The sequence below is a fragment of the Schistocerca piceifrons genome, chromosome 3 (genome assembly GCF_021461385.2).
Source record: "Schistocerca piceifrons isolate TAMUIC-IGC-003096 chromosome 3, iqSchPice1.1, whole genome shotgun sequence".
Taxonomy (NCBI): Eukaryota; Metazoa; Arthropoda; class Insecta; order Orthoptera; family Acrididae; genus Schistocerca; species Schistocerca piceifrons.
Genome location: NC_060140.1, coordinates 493309297 through 493331074, shown reverse-complemented (window position 1 = coordinate 493331074; position 21778 = coordinate 493309297).

The following is a 21778-nucleotide window of genomic DNA, read 5'->3' as shown; positions in this document are numbered from 1 at the left end:
GATGTGTGTGACGTCCTTAGGTTAGTTAGGTTTAAGTAGTTTCTAAGTCTAGGGGACTGATGACCTCAGATGTTAAGTCCCATAGTGCTTAGAGCCATTTGAGCAACTTTTTCGGATTCCCTTCATAAAGGGATCCACCGCCGAGAAATTCATGTCACGTAGCAACACCAAGTGGCGACTGTCTCTGAGCCTGTGGCCCGGGCTCGCCTCATTGCCCGCTGGTAGCTGTTAGTATTGCGCCACTGCACAGCCAAATGGACGCAGTTTATGTAAATTTAATGTGGAAAGGTGGGGAGAAAGGAAAGAGGTTTTCATGATGTCAGCTGCACCGGCACTCTGTGAGGATTTAGCGGCTACGAGTGAAAATGCGTGCCAGCCTGGGATTCGAACCTGGGAGCTCCTGCTTACTATGTAAGTAGGCTATTTAGGTTTTCTTATTGGTGACGCCACGTAGCGCTCTGTATGAAAATCACTGGCTGTGCTGTGTGCAGTCTGTGGCTAGTTTGCATTGTTGTCTGCCATTGTAGTGTTGGGCAGCTGGATGTTAACAGCGCGTAGCGTTGCGCAGTTGGAGGTGAGCCGCCAGCAGTGGTGGATGTGGGGAGTGAGATGGCGGAGTTTTGGACAGAGACAGTAAATTTGTAAGACTGGATGTCATGAACTGCTATATATATTATGACTTTTGAACACTATTAAGGTAAATACATTGTTTGTTCTCTATCAAAATCTTTCATTTGCTAACTATGCCTATCAGTTGTTAGTGCCTTCTGTAGTTTGAATCTTTTATTTAGCTGGCAGTAGTGGCGCTCGCTGTATTGCAGTAGTTCGAGTAACGAAGATTTTTGTGAGGTAAGTGATTTGTGAAAGGTATAGGTTAATGTCAGTCAGGGCCATTCTTTTGTAAGGATTTTTGAAAGTCAGATTGCGTTGCGCTGAAAATATTGTGTGTCAGTTTAAGCACAGTCATTTATAATTTTTCTAAGGGGACGTTTCATATGTCGACCCTTAGCCGAGGTTACCTCACTGGAATCTTCTGATTTTTTCTTGTAGTTTTTGTAATTAGTGTAACTATTGTTTATTGATTGCGCCTAATTATACAGAGAATTTCCTTTGTAGTTGTAGTTTTTCATTGTTGTACAGTAAAACAGTTGTGGCATGCATGTAGATTTGCAGCAAGTATTTCGCAGCTGCGCTTGCAATTAACTAGATATTATTTTCAGTGCTATGTTAATGTGTTTTCTTGTTTTGCTCTTCAAATTGTGCTTTTCTGGGTTATCATGTGAAATATTGTGACAATAATGGCGTGTGAAAAACGTAACACTAGGCTCCAAAGTAAACTGAGAAATAATAGTGACGACGAGCGTAGCTTATCAGCACCACTGTGTAGTGATATAACAGACATTCAAAGTAGTAATTTGGTAATTATGCATAGGGAAATGGAGTGGGCGGCAAATAATAGCGTAGACAGTGAAACAAATAATGAACAGGGATGCATTATCGATCGATCGGTCGGCAACAGCTCGCCTCAGGGATCCGAAATGACAGGACACAATGTTGCAAATACTGTCGATTCAGGATTTGCGTCCTCGCCGTTTTCTCAAATAAGTCAAGACACATTTTCTGCTTTTCAAAATGCGAATATTGCCGGTTCAAATGCACTGTCAAATAGCACTGAGGAACATGTTTCAGACACCAGTGCATTGTTATTACTATTAATGCAACAAATGGGACAACAGCTTCAAAACTTAGACACAATGGATCGAAATCTTCAAAAGTTAGACACAATGGAACAAAATCTTCAAAAGTTAGAAACAATGGAACAAAATCAGAGACAAACACAGCAAAAGTTAGACACAAGGGAACAAAATCTTCAAAAGTTAGACACAATGGAACAAAATATTCAAAAGTTAGACACCATGCTTGAACAAACACGTGAAGATTTAACTACTGAGTTACATAACATCGAATCGAAATGTCAAAAAGTCTGTAATGATGTAAAAACACAAATTTGTGAGCCTTTTCAACCTATTTTTTTGCGGCAATGAAAATGCATTACAGAATCACGAACCAGCCATAAAAGAACTGCAAACTATTGTTCATGAAAATCACGAGACCTTGCGGGCTAAAATTGACTCAGTTGCATCTACCGATTCGGTTACGCTACTTGCAAAACCTCAGGAAAACTTAAAGGACACAGGAGATACTCTGAAAATTGGTTCAGAAAGACACATGGAGGAAATTAGTTCATTATCAGAGAAAGTAGTCGAACTTTCGGATCAGCTAATGAATTTATCTACGAAGGTAGATGATAATCTGAATGACACAAGACCGGTAGTCTTTAATGATATAGAAGAGTACGAACAAATTAGGAAATTCAAACAAAATCAGAATCAAATTAATACACAACACCAAAGAGAAATCCGGGAAGTACAAGATCAGTTGACACAGGTAATACAAGAATTACATATTTCAGAGGACACTCGCGCTCCAATATGGGAAGCGGGACATAGAAATACGGAACAGCCACAAAATAATAACACAGAACACTTCGGAAGTTATGAAAGAAATTGGCAAGGTACACGCCGACATGATGATTCTGACTATAAGCTGTTTATTACTACACATTTAAGAATTCCGGCAACGACATTCATCCACAAGCGTGGCTTCATCATTTCTCTCATTGTTTTCCTCCCAACTGGTCATTAGAGCACAGATTAGAATTTATGTGTGGCTATTTAGAGAACGAACCAGCTGTAAGAATGCGATCAGTCATTCACGATTGTCACAGTGAAGGAGAATTTTACCATGCCTTCCTCTCAGCATATTGGTCTCAAGCTACACAAGACCGAGTAAAAGATAGCATTATAATGATGAAACATTTCGAACAATCCGAATTTTCCAGTCTTGTGAAATATTTTGAAGACATGTTTCACTAGAATCAGTACCTGTCAAACCCATACAGCCCCTCAGAACTCATCCGCATTTGCTTAATCAAATTACCTGAACATTTACGACATATTATTTTGTCAGGACGTTGCAAAGATGACATTGAAGCTTTTCAGGGACTCTTACAAGAATTAGAAATTGACACTGACAATCGCGGGACGCGAAAACAGGAACACAACAATTACAGGTCAGATGCGTCACAATTTCGCTATGAAAGAAATAATAACTGGACACAAGGCTATTCTCACAACACAAATCGCGACCAAAACAGACACAACCCGTATGACAAACGTTGGCAGAATAATAGTTACAGGGAAAGATCGCACTTCCATAGTAATGAATATTACAGAGATAACCACAGAAACAGACAATATGGGAACCAAAACAATTATTATCAAGGGAGACAGAAAACTTCAGACGCAACAGTTCAGCGAGCAGTTACGATTCTGATAGAAATTCTCCACCACATGACCAACTAGAAAGAAACTATGGAATCTACCGACATGACAACAGACAATATAATCGTAACGACAGACCTGAATTTCATCAGAACTGGCGGGACTCAAACAGGGCAGGATCCTCTCGGCAAGGTGAATTTGTAGAAGTTAGACCTCCAAATCCCAATAACGACGCGCGCCAACAAAGAGACAGACAATGACTCGCACTGTGGGCAGCCACGTGTGTCGGCTGGCACAGAGAAAAATAACATAGACGTTAACCTTGAGAATAAATTTTAGCATTCCTTACCGAAGTACGCAACATGATAATTGGTTTGAAGTTGAAACTCTGCACACTAGAAAGGGTAAAAGATTGCACCATACTTCACGTGTAAAACCGTTTATTGAAAGATAATCTGCTTTGTAATTTAGTCTTTGCTATAAAATTTTTCGCTTCACGTTACTAGTACGCGTTGTCACACTTAGACACTGTTATCATGCAACAATGTTTTGAAGTTAACTATCCAGTCTAGAACCTAGGGAACATATTTAGACAGTAATTACCACTGCATTGTGATAGTGAACAGAGGACGCAGTGTTACTGTGTATGTACATTCTCCCTTGTTAGTTGCACGATTACGTAACGACTGTAAGGCTTACATACTTAGAACATAGACTGCTAATGAGATTTTAATGCAACATTTTGGTTTACTTGAAAAGACATTCCTTATTTGGAGTAGTTTTTGTGAGATTAAAGATGACTTAGTATTTGGTTTCTTTGACAGCTACACGATTTTATCACGACGCTACTAATGAGTGACCAGTTACAATGTTGCTTTTGTGGTGTTTCTGTTTTATGTCTGCACAGTTTTTCTGAATTCATATGGAAAGTAAAACATGTTTTAGTAGTAACTTTTGTGGTATAGCTACAATGAGACAGACCTTTTCGTAGCACAACAATACGTTACATTATAGCACTTTCTTGATCACGGTAAGGTACGTAATAACTATGATATCTATATGCAAAGCGTTTCACTTTCGTTTATGATGAGGTAAGTACATTGATTTCAGCAGAACTTTGCTTACAGAGGACGATAACTACGACACTTCCACAGAGATTATCTTACAACAAGACGCACAGTTTACCGCTACAGTACACGTATTTGAGTGATTAATTTTGTACTTAAGACATTTATTTTTTAATATTTTTGAATTACAAAGATACAAAGGTTTTCGTGATACATTTCATTCCATTGCTGTAATCTGTAACACCTCAGGGTATAATTACATTAATCCTCAGGGGGGTACACGCTTGCTTTGTGTACCATGTGTGTGGCAAACACAAGGAGCCCTAGCTAATATGGTATTTGCTTATACAACTTTACACATCGGTACCATATTCCTCTAAAACCAAATTACACAGCTATCTGATTATTTGACAGAGAAACAAACATCTTTTTTACTATGTCAGTGACACATGTTTATGCAATTACACAGTTGGATAACTTCACACTTACGAAATTGTATTTTGTCTGTCCTGTGTGAACTGCTCATATTTTTTCGGAATCATTGTGATACTATGAGAGCTTTGAATGATGTATTTGGTATAGGATCATGATTTTTAAAGTACGTTTGAGGTAGATGACACTTTTGAAATGAGCAGAAATTTTTTTAGGTTTTAAAATATTCAGGAAGCTACGACGATTTTGAGATGTGATTGATCTCTTATGATGTTATTATTATGACGGTGATGTGTATTATGCTGTTGAGGTATGTTTATGATCAATGAGATGATGCTATATGAGGAATGTGATTATGCTATGTATTTATTGTAATGAAATATTAAAGACGTGTTGATGAATATGTATATGTGTAATAAGGTAAGAATAAGGAGTAGTGGTTAGGGACTCTGACTTGTGAAAAAGGATGATATAAACCAAGAGTCGTACTTTAAAGAGGTATGAAATGTGTGTAAATGCGTGAATGTATCACAATGCCTACGAAATTTTTTGGGCACTATTATATTTAAAGGATTTTGTTTCTACACATTTGTAACGTAAATTTTCGACCTGTGAAATTTTATATGAGATTGTCACTGCAGTGCAAACTGGTGTTGTAAGTATTTCGGTAAGAAAGTTAAGTGACTACCTTCACGTAATGGGTCGTGGGTGCCCAGCTGCGTGACAGTCACCTGGAAAAAAGCCATTAGAGTGTGCCTTTCAGAGGCACAGGTGGAGAAAAAAAAGGAGGCCATCATCCTTGCTATTGACATTCCTTTGTAGAAAGCATCGCAAATACGACACGCTCAAACTTGAAAACATATGGTTACACTGTGGAGCTCTTAATTTATGATATTTACGAAAATGCCTAATGAAATCATGAAAAACATTTTTACATCTATTGTCTTTCTAGTTGAGAGATTGCTCAATTTGTTTAATATCTAGTTTCTAGCTCCACTGCAGCATTGGTTAAAATAAAATTTAATAGATGTACTAATATAAATATTTTCTGTCTACAGATCCAGTAAATAATAATTTTATGATATACTTAAAAAAATGAGGGAGCACAAAAAGACATTTCCCTTCACAGGGACCGCATACATAATTTTCTTTTCAAGTACTTGGTAATTTATTTTGTAGAATAAGTTGTGGTGCACCACTTTAGTGACATAGACATTAAAATGTGAATAGACATTTTCCTTATCTTCGTTGTTGTCTTTAGTGTACTATTTTTCTGCTTGAGCTTTGTCATGTTTAGATATTAGTTATTGCATTTGCTGCTGCTGTTTTCCAGGCATAGTGTTACTGAATTTCACTTTGTATTACTCTGTTAAGCCAGTTTTACTACTGATTTATTTTTATTGTTCGCTGCACATTGCCTTATATTAGTTGCAATATTGCAATTGCTTTGCTAATTTACATTTACTGCTGCTTGCTTTGCCAATTTGCATTTTTTTTGTCGTTGCTGTTTGTGTTAATTGTTTTGTGCTGCTGCATCGCCTCGTCCCTTAGTATATGTATCTGAGCTCAGTAGATTTAAGTTAGCTTTAGAGGGGGTAGACTATATAAGAAACTAACTATGGAGAATAGGGAAAGAATGCATTGAGAAGTTATATGAAAAGATTTGGGCCAAAATGAGTATTTTACACTGAGAAATAATTTTTTTAAAAGAAATATGAATCGAATACAGAAAGCAGGTATAGATAGGACTTTTTGGGAATAATGATGAATGAAGGGAGATATCCAAGAAGTAAAGAAAGTTTTGTTTGCAAAATACTGCAGTAAAACAAACCCTGTCCTTTCCTTTTGTATTATTCTGCTATGTGTTTGTGTACCCTTGTGTATTTGTGTTCTTCCTGTCTTTATGTGTTTATCTGATGAGAGTTATGTTGTAGAATTTTTCTAATACTATGTTATTTACTTTGTAAATATGTTTAGACATTGTTTTCGAAAGTTATTCTGATCTTTTATGTATGTACTTCTGTCATAATTCCTGTAACACTGATGTATCTGTTTATTTCTATTCTTTTGTAAAGCTTGTACTACTTCAAATGTTATCTGTATTGTTATGTTCTTTAATGATGTATTTTGTACCTTTGTAATTGTATTCTTATGTTGTAAATTTATAATTGTATAGACCCCAGTTCTCCAAATTAAGTTTCATTTCAGTGCACACGTTTCTGTTGGTCATAATGTATGCACAGTATGTGAGAAGTTGGGACTGTTAGTGCTTGCATGTGTGTTAATAATTCAGCAAGGGACTGCTTAACAGCATTTCTGGTTCTAAGGACAATTCCAAAAACTTCGTGAGTGCACAAGTGGTGGTTATGGACTTGCTATATTGTCCGCAAGACTCTTCGATGGCCATCTCTACAAGGACTACAGTGTGTCTACACCTTTGATGACTCACCAATACCATTATTTCTACAAGGACTGCAGTGGGTCTGCACCTCTGGTGGCCCACCAATACCATACTCTCTACCAGGACTACAGTGGGTCTGCTCTGTGATGACCTACCCACCAATATTCTTCAAAACTTCGACTGACTCTGCTGTGGGTTTGCTCTGTTGTGGCCCATTACCTGTCTGCATGTCAAGAGTCAGCACTGTCTTTCCGTTGGAAGGACAACACTACTTCTTCAAGACTGCATGGAAATCCACTACTTCCGTGTGCATTTTCTTTTACTGCTCAGACTTTGAGAAAAACACTGCAATTTTACTGTGATGAACGATCAGGACTGTCTTTATGGACTGTGAGAAAATATTAGCTTTTGACCAACATTGTATCAATAAGTGTGTGCATTTGATTTCTTTGTTATTGTAATTGTGAAAATTTTTTTAACAAATATGTATTGGCCAGTGCCCAAAACAATTTGTATAATTTTTTGTGGGGAGCATGGGGGCTATGTAAGTAGGCTATTTAGGTTTTCTTATTGGTAACGCCACGTAGCGCTCTGTATGACAATCACTGGCTGTGCTGTGTGCAGTCTGTGGCTAGTTTGCATTGTAGTCTGCCATTGTAGTGTTGGGCAGCTGGATGTTAACAACGCGTAGCGTTGCGCAGTTGGAGGTGAGCCGCCAGCAGTGGTGGATGTGGGGAGTGAGATGGCGGAGTTTTGGACAGAGACAGTAAATTTGTAAGACTGGATGTCATGAACTGCTATATATATTATGACTTTTGAACACTATTAAGGTAAATACATTGTTTGTTCTCTATCAAAATCTTTCATTTGCTAACTATGCCTATCAGTAGTTACTGCCTTCCGTAGTTTGAATCTTTTATTTAGCTGGCAGTAGTGGCGCTCGCTGTATTGCAGTAGTTCGAGTAACGAAGATTTTTGGTGAGGTAAGTGATTTGTGAAAGGTATAGGTTAATTTCGGTCAGGGCCATTCTTTTGTAAGGATTTTTGAAAGTCAGATTGCATTGCGCTGAAAATATTGTGTGTCAGTTTAAGCACAGTCATTTATAATTTTTCTAAGGGGACGTTTCAACTAGGCAGTTGCGTTAACCCCTGGACCACCCGGATACAGTGTTTGTCGCAACTGCACAAATTATCTCAGTATGCTCCGCGGCCCACTCCCATTCCCACCTGGCGTCATCTGTCTGCAGTCCCCTCCATGTTTCACTTACTCCATACTTTGAGATTGCTGCAGGCGGTCGAACTGATTGTGCACCCACACTGAAGGTGGTGGATTCACTGCCCATCGGGGCGAATCAGTTATATGAATGCGTAGTGTCTGTTCTTTCGGACCACCTTCAGTGCAAATTCACAATCACATTCGACATCCTGCAGGAATCTCAAAACTTGCGAGCATGGAGGACGTGGACAGGGACTGCGGGTAGGTGGCGCTGAGTGGGAGTGTGGGTCGGCTTGGGGGAGGGGGGGGGGGCGTACCGAGGTAGTCCGCGCAATCGTAATAAACATTGTGTGTGGGTGGTGCAGTGGTTAACGCAACTGCCTAGTAAGCACCAGATCTGGGGCTTGAATCCCAGGCTGGCACGCATTTTCACTCCTTGTCGCTGATTCTGCATAAACTCGCAATGCAGCTGACATTGACCCTCCGTTGCTCGCGCGGATGACAGTCGTCATCCACATGACTTTCCCGCTCAATTTTGTCTGACAGGGCTGGATTGAGTCCTCGCCATTTTCAGTACCTTTCTGTTAACTCTCCGGTTGTTAGCTCCCATGATTGTTGCCCTCCAGTTACGAAAGATACCGGGTGATCAAAAAGTCAGTACGAATTTGAAAACTGAATAAATCACCAAATAATGTAGATAGAGATGTACAAATTGACACACATGCTTAGAATGATATAGGGTTTTATTAGAACCAAAAAATTACAAACGTTCAAAAAACGTCCGACAGATGGCGCTTCATCTGATCAGAATAATAATAATTAGCATAACAAACTAAGAAAAAGCAAAGATGATGTTCTTTACAGGAAATGCTCAATATGTCCACCATCATTTGTTAACAATAGCTGTAGTCGAGGAATAATGTGAACAGCACTGTAAAGCATGTCCGGAGGTATAGTGAGGCACTGGCGTCGGATGTTGTCTGTCAGCATCCCTAGAGATGTCGGTCGATCACGATACACTTGCGACTTCAGGTAACCCCAAAGCCAATAATCGCACGGACTGGAGTCTTGAGACGTGGGAGGCCAAGCATGATGAAAGTGGCGGCTGAGTACACGGTCATCACCAAACGATGCGCGCAAGAGGTCTTTCACGCTTCTAGCAATATGTGGTGGAGCGCCATCCTGCATAAACATCGTACGTTCTAGCAGGTGTTTATCAGCCAGGCTGGGGATGATCCGATTCTGTAACATATTGGCGTACCTCTCACCCGTCACTTTAGCAGTTTTGCTGTCCAGCGCCATCTGTCGGACATTTTGTGAACTTTTTTGTTGTTCTAATAAAACCCCATGTCATTCCAAGCATGTGTGTCAATTTTCACCTCTCTATCTACATTATTCTGTGGTTTCTTAAGTTTTCATATTTATACTGACTTTTTGATCACCCGGTACATTGTTTATGAAACATTATTATGTATAGTCTGGAGGACACTTGTCATCAGCGCTAGCTCTGATGCCACAATCTGAAACACAGTACGTCTGTATTACTGTGTGCTTCTGCCCCGACCCATTCGCCTGCGTATGGCCGATGGACTCGCAGTTGTTCGGTAATCCAGACCCTTAGGTTCGGCTACAGGACTGACTTTCACCTGCTTGCCCCGATGGCTACTTACCAATCCACACTCCATCAGTGCAGGAAGCAATCGCCCGTGTCCTAAACAAAGACGGGTCATAAAGGCACCCATTCATAGTCCGACTGGTCCGCCACTGACGGAGTGTGGATTGGCAGGTAGTGGTCTGCCGTCGAGCTGGTGGACCCAGAACCCAGACCAGACTGCAAGGAAAGGACAAATCGGCTTCCTGTATCCTCTCAACATTTGCCACTTTCCCCACTTCTGCGGGATATCTTCACTGCATGCACAGCAGTACAATGACACTACAAGTCACAAACGTCTCCTTGCTTAACAACAAATCATATCTCTAATCTACATAATGCACCTCTCAAATTTTTACAAATTTTTCTACTACATAATATTATTGTTTTGCTGCTTACGAATGAAACCATTAAAAGTTTTTACTTTTAAATTTTTTGAGCATGTCAGGCTTCACTGATATGTTATACTGATAGCATATTATTTAAATCTTTAGCTAAACAAATGAAAATGTATCATTGAAAAATTATTTAAAAAATTACAATTTCTCACAGGTAACACAAAAATTGCTCTATTTCCACACACCCCTAACAGCTGGCACTAGAAATTACATTTGTAGCACACAGGTACATACAATGAGATGTTTCAAAGTAAATTATATAGTTAATTGAGATAGAAGAGAAAAAAATTAATGAAATGTGTTAATGCCTCGAATTTACTGTGTCGTTGCAAATACTAGCCAGCTCTAAAATTTGATTCCTAAACAATTTATAATTTTCTTTTCTAGAACACTGGAACATGTTTTCTCGAAATAACACTCAAGTCTAACTGTTAAGTTGTCTTTGAAATTCATGAAACACAATGAGACGCAGCGTTCAGGTGTGCACAAAACGGTCCCATGGTAAAATTGTGACAGGTCTCTAAGCAGTAACAGATGATCATTACGCGCAATGATTTTCGGAGCCTTAGGTCCACATGCAGAAAACAGCATTCGATTTGACGAGAAGCTATTTGGCGTGGTCGTCAGGAATGCAATGTGGTTGAAGGAACTTCTATAAAATTAAATTTATCAGAGAATTACTGTTCCTATAAAGAAATGCTCCACAGTTATCTGCACTGAGTTCACATGTCCATTACGTATATGCTGTGAGGTGACTAAAGTTATGGGATACGTTCTAATATGGCGTCAGACATCCTTTTGCCCAGCTTAGTGCAGCAACTGCAAGTGGAATGAACGCAACATGTCGTTAGAAGTCCCTAGCAAAAATGTTGAGCCATGCTGCCCCCATAACCGTCCATAATTCAGAAAGTGTTGCCGGTGCAGAATTTTGTGCACGAACTGACCTCTTTACTATGTCCCAGCATTTCGGTGAGTGGCCATATCATTCTCTCAAACGGTCCAAAAGGTTGTTCAAATCAGTCGCGAGCCATTGTGGCCCGGTGACATGACGCGTTACCGTCCACAAAAATTCCTTAGTTGTTTAAGAACATAATGTCCATCAATGGCTTCAAATGGCTTCCAAGTAGCCGAACATAGCCATTTCCAGTCAATGAACGGTTCTGCTGCATAACAGGACCCTGTCCATTCCATGTAAACACAGCCTACATCATTATGGAGCCACCACCAGCTTACACAGTGCGTAGTTAACGTGGGTCCATGGCTTCCTGGGGCCTGCGCTGCACTCGAACCCTGCCATCAGCTTTCACCAACCGAAATCGAGACTCATCTGACCAGGCTACGGTTTTTCAATCGTCTATGGTCCAACCGACATGGTCCTGAGCCCAGGAGAGGCGCTATAGGCGATTCCGCACTGTTGCTAAAGGCACTCGAATCTGTCATCTGCTGCCATTAACGCCAAGGGTTGTATTCTTTCCTATAGCCAAGAGGGATGTTATGTTTTGGGTGTCCTTACTGCAGCGGTAAAACGTAACATCTCTCGTGGCTATAGGAAAGAATACATCCCTTGTTGGAACCGAGAAGCTGAAAATCTTTATAACGAATTCCAAAGAACTGGAAATCCTGACATAGGAAACCAAATGCTAAACGCCATAAGTGAGGACAGAAGGGAAAGATGGGAACATACAACAAAAAACCAGGACTTCACCCAATCTAGCAGGAGGGCATGGTTTCTCTTATGCCAGTTGGGAACAGCAACACCCCTAATCAATAACAACCCTAAAATATCCCCTTCACAAGTAGCACTATAGATAAAACGACGGGCGGAAAATGTCCCAGTAGATGATATCTTCGAGAAAGAGATTACAGCGGAGATTAAAACTATCGACAGCCAACTCGAAGAACATACGGATTTCTCTATTCCGTTCACAGATTTGGAAATGAATAACACGATAAAATCTCTTAAACTGAGGAAAGCCGCCGGTCTAGACGGAATATTCCCTGAATTCATCAAACACCTGGGCCCCGCCGCCCGTTCATGGTTTAGGCAATTCTATTGTGACGTCATGAACACCAGCCGGGTTCCCTATCAATTCAAGATAGCCAAAATCCTCGCAATCTTAAAACCAGGAAAGCCACTGGATGACCCAGCTAGCTATCGGCCAATAGCCCTATTCAGCATTTGCTACAAGCTATTAGAAAGACTGCTGTACTACAGAATATATGATACCATCTTGCTCGACAGACTCATACTCAAGCTGGAAAAAGCGATCCCTTGCCGCAAGACAGCTAAGCTTCTGGAAAACATTTTGAAAAATCGCTACTTCAGAGTGAATGTAGGTCAATCTACGAGTAAATCCTACTCAATAAACAATGTGCTCCCACAGGGATCAGTGGTGGCTCCTCTTCTCTTCAACCAATACACGAGCGACATGCCAGCAACTAAATCGCAAAGATTCTGCTATGCAGATGACATTGCAATAGCCACTCAGAACAAGACATTCGAAGAGGGGGAAGTTACTCTGTCAACTGACCTTCAGCTTCTTAACCAGTATTATACGAAATGGAGGCTCTGCCCAAATCCAAATAAAACTGAGGTAAGCGTATTCCACCTGAACAATCATGAGGCAAGACGAGAGTTGCAAGTAACATTCTGCAATGAGCGATTGACGCACAACAGCCATCCAAAATATCTAGGAATCACCCTTGACCTATCACTAACCTATAAAATACACCTAGAAATAACCAGTCAAAAGATAAAAAATTGAAATAACATATTAAGAAAGCTGAGTGGAACCTCCTGGGGAGCTCAAGCTAACACCCTACGCACCGCAGCACAATCTCTTGTTTACTCGGTGGCAGAATACTGCGCCGCAGTCTGGTACAAGAGCACACGCACGAAGAAAATAGACGTCCAGCTTAATACCACCATGAGGATTGTCTCAGGAACTCTGCATTCAACTCCACTTTCCTGGCTTCATGCCCTTTGCAGTATAGCTCATCCCTCCCTCAGAGGGCAACAAGCAGTTATCCGAGAATGGAAGAAAATTAATGACCCCTCTGTCTCTGAATATATAACTATCCGAAAAATATTGGACCATCTACCAACCCACCGCCTAAAATCCAGGAAATCTATATGGGAAGACGAAGTCCTCAAAATTCTGGAAAGGTACAACATAGCAAGGGAATGGAGGCAATACTGGTCGCTGAATAATCACCATCCTCTCATCACTGATTTTGATCCTTCGATACAGGTGGAAGCAATGCATTTGCCCAGAAGAACTTGGTACAGACTTAATCGTGTGAGGACTAACCACGGCAGGTGTAAGGCCATTCTGCACGATGTGACTGTGGTGCAGAAGAACAAACAATCCCTCACCTGATCTTCGAATGTCCTGCGAGGAGGTTTGAAGGAGAATCGAGGGATGTCATGAATGCTACTCCACGCGCTGTTCAGTGGGTGACCTGCTCAGATGTGGATTGTAATAGCTGCAGCGGCTGTCTCCCTAATCTTTCGCATATTGTTGTTTGCAATCAATCATTTAATAATATATTTGTAATTCATTTATTATATTAATTAATAGTTTGTATGCAATTTTACTCTAGATGCCATACGCTAAATAAATAAATAAAATAACGCCAAGTTTCGCCGCACTGTATTAACGGATACGTTCGCCACACGTCCCACATTGATTACTGTGGTTATTTCACGCAGTGTTGCCTGTCTGTTGGCACTGACAACTCTACGCAAACGCCGCTGCTCTCGGCCATTAAGTGAGGGCCGTAGGCCACTGTGTTGTCCGCGGTGAGAGGTAATGCCTGAAATCTGGTCTTCTCGGCACACCTTGACACTTTGGTTCTCAAAATATTGAATTCCCTAACGATTTTCGAAATGGAATGACCCATGTATCTAGCTCCAACTACCATTCCGCGTTCAAAGTCCATTAATTCCCGTCGTGCGGCCTTAACCACGTCGAAAACCTTTTCACATGAATCAGCTGAGTGCAAAAGACAGCTCCGCCAATGCACTGCCCTTTTACACCTTGCGTACGCGATACCACTGCCATCTGTAAATGTGCACATTGGTGTCCCACGACTTGTCACATGAGTGTATGCCGGTGAGCTCTACATTTTACACTTAAAAACTAACAATGATTAGTGGTTTATGTGCAAAACATGTTTTAGACGACGCTCTTCTCGAACCTCGTTAGGCTTAAAGAAACATTTTTCGATTAAACTAAGTAGAATATGTTCGAATTTCTATGGGCTCCTTTAATCTTCTCCCACGCTTTGGTGAAAATCTTGCTACGCTGTTAACTGAGCGGCAGTTCCGTGGGATGTAAATCACTTCTGTCAAATAAACTTCTGCCTGGTGTCTTGAGCAAGAAATTTAATTGCCGCGTGGGCGTAAGTTGCGAGAATTTGCAAAATGATACCTCGATCTTTACTGCGCTGCTCCTGGATTACGCTCTGAGATTTTCGCCTGTAATCAAAGGACTGTTTCATTACGTGAAGTCCGTTCGTATGGAAAATGCGCCCGGAAAAGATTAACGAGTCGCGAAATGGTGTTTGCAATTACAGTGCTCCCGAGGGTGCAACTGTTTAAGAGATAGCTAAAAGGTCAGTGACCGAATTAACAGAGATGTTCGGTGCTCCAGAGGGCAGACGCACGTATATCAGTATTACACGTAGTGATGACAGCAATTTACATAACAGTAAAACATCAGAAAAAAAATCTCATTTCGTAGTTCAAAAATTTTATGTACATATAGGCCACAAGATCGTCGTTGGTTTTCTTGGAAAACGATGTACTAATTGCATGTAGCAAGACTACCTGTCTGAGGTAAGGCAAGACAACACAGAATGGTTGCATAGGTGACATTGTTAATAATAGTGTTATAATGGATCCTGGAAATAAAAAGTCCAGTCTGTGCACCTTGTCTACCAATAAAAAAAGCTGGATGATCCATTCTGATGATACATTGCGATTCATAGGAAGGAGCTCGCCAATGCGAGTGTAACGCACGACCGTAACCTGTAACTGATACGTTGTGGTTCTACCCTTACGTGTCCTAAACTAACTGTTGAGACCTAATCTCAATCATAAATGTTCGTATGAATGGCTGAAAGTGAAGGGGAAAAAACCGTTGTCAGTCAAACCCCCATCCGACCTTTGAGTACCACGTTTTGTGCGTTGGGACTTAATGAGTGCTCGAAATGCGGAAATCCGTAATATACAGTCTTCAACTCTCGAAGAGATCATGCTAATACATGCTGTTTTTTGTCTTAGGAATTTCCATATGCAGAATATTACCATACATTACTTCGTATTATGGTGAGGAGGAAAGTAAATAGATTAAAATTTATCGTTATTTAGGAAATCGACACAGAGCACATAGAAAGAGTAGAATGGAGATTTCAAAAAAGGCGAGAGCATTGGTATGAAAGTTACCAACACTGTCAATATGATGCAGTTCTGCCTTATCCTTTCCTGAACATAAATTGATATTTCTTGAATGTTTCTTCCATTACCCTAGCTCCTCTGCTATGGTAACTCGTATGCATTGTTCTCAATTCTCAAACATCTGATAGCATCTTAAATTTTAGAACGTTCTGTTCCATTCACAAACCACATTACAGTATACTGCTTTTTATTTATTCTTTATTCCGCAACTTAGGTCATAATTACTTTTATGGCAACTTCATCTTTTTCCGAAGTGAAACTGGTCTTAAATCGGTAAAATTTATATTCCTGTCTTTCGACTGGTGTCTAAATCACGCAAACAAAAATTTTCACGCGGCTGTCAACAGCATCGATATGCTTGGAGAAATGCGCGGTAGACACTGTGCTGTCTAACAATACATTTATTCACAATATCGTCTTCACAGTGGAAAAATATTGTGACAACTTCACATGTCATACATGCTATTTAACCAGAAAAGATGCCGTGTTGTGACAACTTCACATGTCATACATACTATTTAACCAGAAAAGATGCCATAGCTGACTTGCAAACATTAGAAAACGATACTTTTGTCTTTTTCTGATGTTTTTATGTTTGCAAGTCAACAATAACATCTTTTCTGGTTATGCATTGTTCTCAAAACTCAAACATCTGATAGCATCTTAAATTTTAGAACGTTCTGTTCCATTCACAAACCACATTACAGTATACTGCTTTTTATTTATTCTTTATTCCGCAACTTAGGTCATAATTACTTTTATGGCAACATCTTTTTCCGAAGTGAAACTGGTCTTAAATCGGTAAAATTTATATTCCTGTCTTTCGACTGGTGACTAAATCACGCAAACAAAAATTTTCACGCGGCTGTCAACAGCATCGATATGCTTGGAGAAATGCGCGGTAGACACTGTGCTGTCTAACAATACATTTATTCACAATATCGTCTTCACAGTGGAAAAATATTGTGATAACTTCACATGTCATACATGCTATTTAACCAGAAAAGATGCCGTGTTGTGACAACTTCACATGTCATACATACTATTTAACCAGAAAAGATGCCATAGCTGACTTGCAAACATCAGAAAACGATACTTTTGTCTTTTTCTGATGTTTTTATGTTTGCAAGTCAACAATAACATCTTTTCTGGTTATGCATTGTTCTCAAAACTCAAACATCTGATAGCATCTTAAATTTTAGAACGTTCTGTTCCATTCACAAACCACATTACAGTATACTGCTTTTTATTTATTCTTTATTCCGCAACTTAGGTCATAATTACTTTTATGGCAACATCTTTTTCCGAAGTGAAACTGGTCTTAAATCGGTAAAATTTATATTCCTGTCTTTCGACTGGTGTCTAAATCACGCAAACAAAAATTTTCACGCGGCTGTCAACAGCATCGATATGCTTGGAGAAATGCGCGGTAGACACTGTGCTGTCTAACAATACATTTATTCACAATATCGTCTTCACAGTGGAAAAATATTGTGACAACTTCACGTGTCATACATGCTATTTAACCAGAAAAGATGCCGTGTTGTGACAACTTCACATGTCATACATACTATTTAACCAGAAAAGATGCCATAGCTGACTTGCAAACATCAGAAAACGATACTTTTGTCTTTTTCTGATGTTTTTATGTTTGCAAGTCAACAATGACATCTTTTCTGGTTATGCATTGTTCTCAAAACTCAAACATCTGATAGCATCTTAAATTTTAGAACGTTCTGTTCCATTCACAAACCACATTACAGTATACTGCTTTTTATTTATTCTTTATTCCGCAACTTAGGTCATAATTACTTTTATGGCAACTTCATCTTTTTCCGAAGTGAAACTGGTCTTAAATCGCTAAAATTTATATTCCTGTCTTTCGACTGGTGTCTAAATTACGCAAACAAAAATTTTCACGCGGCTGTCAACAGCATCGATATGCTTGGAGAAATGCGCGGTAGACACTGTGCTGTCTAACAATACATTTATTCACAATATCGTCTTCACAGTGGAAAAATATTGTGACAACTTCACATGTCATACATGCTATTTAACCAGAAAAGATGCCGTGTTGTGACAACTTCACATGTCATACATACTATTTAACCAGAAAAGATGCCATAGCTGACTTGCAAACATCAGAAAACGATACTTTTGTCTTTTTATGATGTTTTTATGTTTGCAAGTCAACAATGACATCTTTTCTAGTTAAATAGCATGTATGACATGTGAAGTTGTCACAATATTTTAACACCGTGAAGATGATCAATCATCGAAACCAGTTGTGAATAAATATAGGTCAGCACAGTGTTTAGCATGCATTTCTCCACGTAAATTATGCAAGTCAACAATTTACAAGCGTGAGATAGCGCTTGCTGATTCTTATGTTTGTTGTTCCTCCTTCAATAATTTAAGAACTTTTAGTCTTGCTTTAATAGTCGTCAACTATTTCCGTCACCATCTCTTTCTTAAGTCCTTATGTATTGTTCGCACCTACTGAATTTCAGTCTGTTGCTCTTCACTACGAGGTTCATATTTGAACCCATATCCGCCCTTCGGAATTCGTTCTAGTCTGTTATAATTGCTTACGCTTACCTGGACAGAGTCAGTTGATATAAGAGTTTTCTGAGTATTGTACCGAGACGTAATGCGAAAAATTGTAATGGACAAACCAACGTTTCGACCACGTCTGCAGTGGCCTTCTTCTGGGTCTGCTGTAACTGTGGCTCAAACGAACATCGTAGTCGTGGCCGAAACGTTGACCTGTCCAGTGATCTTCTGGGTCTGCTGTAACTGTGGCTCAAACGAACATCGTAGTCGTGGCCGAAACGTTGACCTGTCCAGTGATCCTCTGGGTCTACTGTAACCGTGACCGAAACGTTGACTTCTCCAGTGCAGCTGTTTCACATTGTGACGCGGTACAATACTCAGAAAATTTTGTGTCATTTAAGTCTGTGTTTGGTACAGACCATTCGAAATTACAGGGAATTTTCCAGCTTGTTATAGAAACACTATCTTCTTCTTCGATTTTAAAAAATGTTGTTTCCTCCATTTACTTGAAGTATTACCAGAAGTGTTTCTCATCTAACATTCCCTTCCCTCCAGCGATAGCCATCACTGTTGCTCTCTTCTTCTCTTTCCATTAAGATGGAATTCGATTCTCTCTTCACTGTCTGCTTTTTATTCCCTTTTTTCTCAGTTTCCCTACTGTCCTCGTATGATCATTGAATATATTGTATGACTAATATAACACTATAAGCACTGGGTTGTGTTGACTTTATCCCGATGCTGAGAAAAAAAAATCTTCGCTGTGTTGCTTCCAGTATTTCTTTCTAATACTATCAATCTGCTCACAAAGACTTTAACCCCTACTACAACAGCTGTAGTTCCTGCATTTAATCACTTACTCTATGACTATTAATTTAGTGAAACGATGAAACGAGCAAAATTTAGGCAGCTGGTTTACGACATTGTCCTCGGTATGAAACATACATTTGTTTTTCATATTTTTGGTCGCTCAAAATTTCTAAGTTTCATAACGCGTTCAGGCGTCGGTCTCGAAATTGTTATTATGAACTTCAGGTGCCGCACTGAGCACATTTAAACTTTTTTATACATGTTTACCAAAGTTGCTGTAATTTCTCGCTCCTGTCTTTGTCTCACCACAGTAAACAAGTAAGATAAGCTGCAAAACGACACATAATTTCCTCTCCTCCAGCTGAGCAGTGAAAGTTCTAGATAAAGCTTGCGCAAGATAACTTGGCATATGCACAGAAACGCATTCTCGTGCTGGGCGAGACCACGCCTCCGTTTTGAAGGGGCAGTTTTCTGTCGCTTACTGAGCATTGCTTTTGTCTGTTATGAAAGAAACATTCTCTATCCGCTTTCACTACACTGTGGGAACGGTAGCATGGGTAGCATGCTGCACGCTCACACCAGCTATCGAAAAAACGCTTTTATAGAACCTATTTGTAAAAAAAGAATTTTATTCTCTCTCATCTCATAGCCTCATTGGCCAGTTTCGTGATGAACTGCCTGCTGTTTCAACCTTCAGGTACTACACCTCCCCTACCGCGCTGTGCCATCCGCAAGAGAACCCTTATCAATTCTCTTGTCCCCTCCGTAACCACGCTATCTGAGCAGATAGGAGCCAAGTACTTTTGTTCACACTCTACACATTTGTAGTATGAGGAGGAGGAGGAGATAAGCTTTTAATGTCCCGCTGACATAGAAATCATTAGAGACGGAGCACAAGTTGAGATTAGGGTAGAATGGGGAAGGAAATTGACTGTGCTCTTTGAAAGGAACCATCCTACTCTTTACCTCAAGTGATTTACGGAAATATTGGAAAACGTAAACCTGTGCTAACCACAGCGCTTCTTCGCCGGCTTTCTACTTATTAGTGTGCTTGTACTTCGTGAAGACCTCTCCCAATTGTGCTCTTACAGCTACATCAGCACTCCAGAAGCGAAATTGTGGTATTTGGCATTCAGTCACATAGAACTCCATTATCACACTCCATTCCACATCCACCATAAACTGTCGGTAAGCCACTATATTCATTGGCAATTTCATGAGATGTACGTGAGAGGAAACACGTTTTACCTGGCGTTTCTCGGAATGTGCGTTGTTAAAATACTAATGGTAAGTGCTATCAGAAATTAACTGCTTCCTGTCACCTTTTTTTAGGGTAGAAATTTTAGTTTTACATTTACAGACATCTACCAACTCACCAACACATGGTAGCCTGTACAGTACTCAATACTTGTTTTTAGCATTGTAGGGGTCTATGTGTGCCTTTGCGAACACAGAAAAAAATCTAAACAAGTAAGTACTGAATGTGGCGCAGTATGTGGAACTGTTTACGTCATAAGGTCGACTTGATGGTATTGCTTATAGTTATTTGCATCAATGAGGTTAATCTTGGTGAACAAGTCACTTTGTAGCACAAGTTAACGTTTTCGATTTATAATTCCATATCACAACATAAACTATGTCACATTTAATGGCTCAAGCATTCTGTACAGAATGCAAACAAACCAAAAAGTGTGATTGAAGCTTATGTTCAGAGATTTTACGTTGGAGCAAAGATCTGCATTGTACAACACTCGCAATTCCGAAAGTTGTAACCGCTCTGGAATGATAGTAAAAATATGCACTGACATGAGTTACGTTCATTCTTACAAAAATATCCTATGCGATTTACAGAGTCACTAATTCTAGGTTCGAATTACATTTCTTGGTATTTATATTACATTTAGTAGGTTTCTTCTCGCTTATTACATACTGCTTATGAATTAGGCAACAGAACTTAGCATGTTGATAGTTTCATATAGTGAAATGGTAAGATACGTGAGTGCTTTGAAAGTGTGTTGGAGGGGGTTATTGTGGGAGGGTGGAGTTAGGAGGCTGTGTATGAAAAAGAGAGAGAGAGAGAGAGAGAGGAGGGGGGCAGGGAGATGATAATAGTAAGCAGATGTGTGACTGAGAGAGAGGACGGGGGAGTTAAGGGTTCGATGTGTGTGTAGCAGTTTAGTTTTGCAAAATAGAGGATTCTAAGAAATTAGTTGTGTGCTGAGCCAATTTATTCAATTAAAACAATGAGGGGTGATTTATCATTATGACTGAGAAATCTCCATTTGTTCCAGTATGTCTGCCTGTATCCCTTTGCTTACAGTGTGTGGGATATGGAGCTTGTTTTTTTATGTCTGTAAGGATATTAGCAATAAATCGTACACATTTACAAACAACCACGCCGTAAAGAACAGCTAAGAATTGATTACCAACGTTTACAGCCCTCGACAT